At 37.4% G+C, this 5,723-nt stretch overlaps 1 long non-coding RNA gene across 1 annotated transcript in view; it reads right to left on the reverse strand.

Annotated features, from left to right (window-relative positions):
* The window catches only part of LOC128250453 (uncharacterized), a 106,205-nt gene that overhangs the window by 16,919 nt on the left and 83,563 nt on the right, over nt 1-5,723 (reverse strand). The gene's annotated exons all lie outside the window — the stretch shown is intronic.

Here is a 5,723-nt window from a genome sequence, read left to right on the forward strand (position 1 = left end):
TATATATATATATATATATATATATATTAGAGTGAAAGCGCGTGGCCTAATAGTTAGCGTATTCGGTTCACGATCTTAACGTAGTGGGTTCAATTCCTAGACAGGTTGGCGCGTTTTTTCAATGAGAAAAACATCTCATTTTACGTTTGTTCAATCTATATATAACACAATTATACGTAGTCGACGTTATGCGATCATACCAGCCATTTGATTGGTCTTCGTTTCGCTGATGAGAGCAGATAGCCCGAAATCCAGTTGTCACTATATCGGCCAAAGATCAACGACACCTCTCGTCCCCCTGCGTGTTTTTCCGGAAAATTAATTTTAGTTCATTGATATTTCCAAGTGACTGATCTTTCTTTATTCACCGCGGTTTTACTTCAAAGTAACATTAGTGTTGATGACTTTCTCTTTGTCATTAGAGTTAGAATTCAAATTAGTTAATAATTATTCTCAACCTATCCGCCGCCTCAAGCGTGGCTTTTACTTATAAAGAGATAGTCAGACAAATAGAGTTGTGTGTGTGTGTGTGTGTGTGTGTGTGCGTGCGTGCGTGCGTGTCGGCGTTTGTCTATAACAGTGGTCCAAAGATTTTTTTCGGACTGCCACCCACTTGGTACCCGGACCACATTCTTGCACCTCCCTCACCACCACAAACGCAGACCACATTCTGCAGCAAATTCAAAACAATTATATTTCACAAAACTCGACCTAATTAACCTGTTATTTTGTTATTTTTACATCCATCGCCCCTTTTCGGTTTCCCCATTATTGCCCCACTTTTCTTCAACCCCTAGATATTTTCACCGTCCACAAGGGGAAGTAACACCCACTTTGGCAATCACTAATCTATAGCGATAGGAATCATTGGTCTATAACGATTAAATGTAAAGTTAAACTAGCCACTTGAGAGATAAAATATGTACTTTCCATTTTTGTGCTCAAGTTTCGACATAAAATATCTAACACCAATCCTAATACCTTCATAAAGCACCAGACTGCTTAGACCACGGTGAGGTAACCTCATCATTGAGACTTCTGATACTCGCTAATTCAAAGCCCTGCCGTTGGTAAGATACAAACTTCTTCCTACCTTAGCGAATCTTAGGAAGTCTGCCATTCTTGTTACAGTTATAATCTATTATCGCAATAGACTTGTTTCACTAGTTTAGCCAGCTTTATAATAATAGAGTAGATTTTATAGATCTAATTTTATAGATCTAACACAATTTTTTGTCCTTGGGCAGTAACAGTTATTTCCCTAGAAAGTATGATAAATGACTAATATTTTCCTCAAACTTTGCTTTTGTTACATTTTTTCAAACACCAATTAATCCCTCTCAACACATAATTATAATGCTCAACTACTAATGCGTATGATCAATGATGCACATATTATCAGCTACTAAGGGACATGCTCAAGTAGTTAAGGTTAAGCAACTGACAAACAAAACTGTAATATTCAGCAGAATATTTGTTATAAGGGTATTTCTGATTCAGCAACTCAGTGCTGAATCTGTCTGAATTGTAATGGAAAATAGGTCAGTTTTAAAACATTGATGTCCCGGTCCCAAAAGCAAGGTTTGAAGTAAATAGTAGTCATTTCTTTGATTTCTAGATAGAAGCAAATAGGAAATAACACTTAGTAACCAGAGAAAAAACAAATTAAAATTTTGTTACATAATGTAATGGTAGATGACCCCTAGAGAATAATCTTAGGGATAGAATTGTGTCTCGAAATCTCTTCGCAATTCTCCAATAAGAATTGTCTTTCTTCACAGTTCTGTCTTCAGAAATGTTTCTCTCACAACTGTCACCTTGCAATTCTCTTCACAATTGTCACCACAGAATTTTCTCTCCAAAATTATTTCTTCGGGCATGTTTTTCGCAATTGTCTCTCATCACTCAGTTCTCTGTTCGAAATTCTTTCTTAAGAATTGTCCAAACAGAATTGTTTCTCCACCATTCTTTCTTGAAAAAAATGTTTTATTATTTCTTTATTTGAATTGCAAATTGTCCTTTTGCATTGGCACTTAGCAATTCTTTCATCAGAATTGGTTCCTAGAAACCTGTCTCTCCATAATTGTCCCTTTAGAACCATTTCTTCATTATTAGCATTTTTGCTCCAGAATTGTCTTTTCTAGAATTACTTCATCTCTAGTTATATTCTACACACTGGTTTCATGAACGAAATGTAGTTTAAAGTCAGTTCCCGGCATATTTTGGCTCTAATAATTCACTTATGCCGCCTTCACTACCACTACTACTATTCCTAGACATTTCACTGTTGTAATATCTTTTTCCTTGTAAACACAAATCTAAACTCTCGCCTCACTAATCCACGTTGACTTTATGAACTTTCTACTTCGTTTACTTCATTCTTTTAGCGATTCACTCAGAATATTAATCACCATAGCCAACAATATTTACATTAATAGCATCTATTCTTCTCCTCTTTCTATATTTATACCTCTATCTCTCCCTCCTTCTCTCTATCTGTTAGCTATCCTGGTTAGCAATTTCTACAAGAATATTAAATGCTCTCTGCAGCAATAATTTCATTAGTAGCGTCCATCTTTCTCGTTTCCCAACCCAGCCCTCTCTCTCTCTCTCTTTCTCTCCCTCTCTCTCTCTCTCTCTCACACACACACACACACTCACACACACACACACACACACACGAATATTGCCAATCTCCATCTTTGTGGCAATTCCGGCTTCTTCCGTCTTCACTCCAATCAATTTCATTCTTTCCTCACTTTGGCGTTCACAAATGTATGAGAAATATTGCGACTACACTTAATCCACTACAACATGCCCTCACTTTTCTTTGTCAAAACACTCATTATTATTTTTGGAAAACAACAGTCGAAGACGATATCGTGCTCTTGGTGGTCAGCGTGGTTCTGAATCTGTGGTGTCTCCTATTGGCCATACTAGGGGACCTCCTATATCAGGAAGCTCATATCAACCGTGTATTCACATATTTTGTACACAAGGTATGCTTATTCCATCTCTTCAAATCTACCCATTCCACCCGTATATCTTTATGCAAACTTTCACACACATTGCAAAATATCCTTGTAAAATGCTCCTCATCAGACACTCACTTCCCTGTGGTAAATCATCACAATTATTATTCGGACAAAACGCTTAACAGCATTTCTTCCGGCCCTTTCCAATCTGAGTTCAGTTCATGCGGAAGTCAAACTTGTCTTTCATCCTTTCGGGGTCAGTAAAAGTTGCAGTCAAGTACTGAGTGACAATGTCATCGACTAAATCCCTCCCACTAAAATTGCTCGCCTTCTCTCAAAATTTGAAATAATAATAATAATAATAATAATAATAATAATAATAATAATAATAATAATAATAATGCCCGGATGCAGTACCAGGCAGTGGCTTTCGTGGCTTCTGATCTTAACTGATTGGAAGTGTTATCATTTATATTGTTTTGTCTTAGCATAAAAGATGGGCTACAACAAATATTCTGCTCAATACCACAGATTTGCTTGTCAGTTGTTTGACCTTAACCAGTTGAGCATGTCCCTTAGTGGATGATGATATGTGCATCTCTGATCACGAACAGAAGTAGTGGGGGAGCATCATAGCCATGTGTTGAAAGGAATTTTTTTTTTGGCGGGGGGGTGAATTATTCACCTTTGGAAACAAGGGTGTTTTGTTCATCATCCTGAAACAAACCTTATTCAGGGACCTTTTGAGCAGAATGGGTGACTCAACCTGAAAAAATTCTAAATGGGTCCCACTTGAAAGATCAAGCGCTGTTAATCTTGATATGAGATCACGCACGTGATGCATGATGGTCACGCACGTGATGCATGATGGGTACACAGGGCTTCATATATTTGTACCCCAGTGTTACTTTTATGGCATGTGCTGCTCAATCAATTAATCAATCAATCAGTCAATAATAATAACAATAATAACAATAATAATAATAATGATAATGATAGCATTTTATGGGTCCATGAAAAGTATTGCTTTGCACGTATTTATTCCAAGAAACAGCTGGGTTTCTTTCTCTGACGCTTTACACAATTCAGCCTACACAAATGAGTGTGTAATAAACAAAGTAAGAATTTTGAACGAAGCAAGCTTCTACAAGACTAGTTTTTAAATATGGAATGGTTATGGGGGTTCACCAGAATAAAATAGTAATCAAAGGGGTTCATTGGTAACAAAGTGGCCGAGAACCGCTGACGAAGAGGAGGTCTCGGTGGCGCGTTGCAACGGTTCTATCAGTTGGTTTCGTTTGTAGAAGAGATAAAGAGGTAGGTCAAAGTAATGGTAGTCGTGGTGGTCGCCCTTGTGGTAATCACGGTGCCGTTAGATGTAATAATGGTGGTAGTTGTCGCAGTGGTGTGATCGAGACGGTGAAGGCAGTGACAGTAAAAATGATAACAACGATGATGAGGAGGTGGAGAACCACAACGATTCTTATAGCTTGTTCTAATCACCATAGAGGTGTAACGGTGATGCTGGAGGCCCTTTGGTGATGGTTTCAGTACTGCTTTCACTCATGGTAGCGGTATTAGCAATACGTTAATAGCAGGGCGATTTGGATTAAAGCCAGTGTCTGTAGAATATTTATCGTGGTTCTGCATAATATTCCACCATTTATATCACAACAGCCATCTTGACACAATCGATATGGAGACGAGTAGAAACGGTGGTGAAGAGGAGGGTACGTTTAGATATGATGGCAACGGAAGATTCACATTCACGGACGGACACACATATATATACAAACACTAATCATTTTATATATATATATATATATATATATATATATATAAATATATATATAATTTGTGGCTAGATATAGTTTCGATGATAGGTAGATAGACGGACAGATAGATATACCACTTGAATGAGAGAGAGACAAAGTGCGTGTATGTGCGGGTGTAACTGTATGTGTATAGATATACGCATGCGCAATGGATTGTGCTGTGTTCAGCCAGTGAACAGCTTTAACTGCGAATCAATAAACACAATCATGGAACTTCTCATATTTTATCTATTTATGTTCTGACTGGTGTAATGACTTGTGAATATGTGTGCACGCGTGTGCGTGTGTGTGCGTGCGTGTGTGTGCGTGCGTGTGTGTGTATGTGTGTGTGTGTGTTTGAGCGCGCGCACGTTTTTGTGTTTGGATGGAGAAACACACAAGGTTGTGAGTATGAATATAAGAGTGAGCATAAAAACATGTACACGTATATATATATGCATATATATGTATATGTGTGTGTGTGTATATATATGTGTGCCTATGTGAGTGTAGACGCAGGCACGTATATATATTTCTTTACTGCCCACAGGGGGCTAGACATTGACCCCGAAAGGATGAAAGGCAAAGTCGACCTCCGCAGAATTTGAACTCAGAACGTAAATATAGACGAAATACCGTTAAGCATTTCGCCCAGTGTACTAACGATTCTGCCAGCTCGCCGCCCTGCACACACACAAACACACACACACAAACACACACACACACACACACACACACATATATATATATATATATATACGTATATATCCATACATATGTATATATGCATATATGTATATGTAAACATATATATAAACGCACATATATATATATATATATATATGCGTATATGTATATATGAATATATGCATATATATGGACACACACATATACATATACATATGCATATATATATATATATATATATATATAT

The sequence above is a fragment of the Octopus bimaculoides genome, chromosome 21 (genome assembly GCF_001194135.2).
Source record: "Octopus bimaculoides isolate UCB-OBI-ISO-001 chromosome 21, ASM119413v2, whole genome shotgun sequence".
Taxonomy (NCBI): domain Eukaryota; kingdom Metazoa; phylum Mollusca; class Cephalopoda; order Octopoda; family Octopodidae; genus Octopus; species Octopus bimaculoides.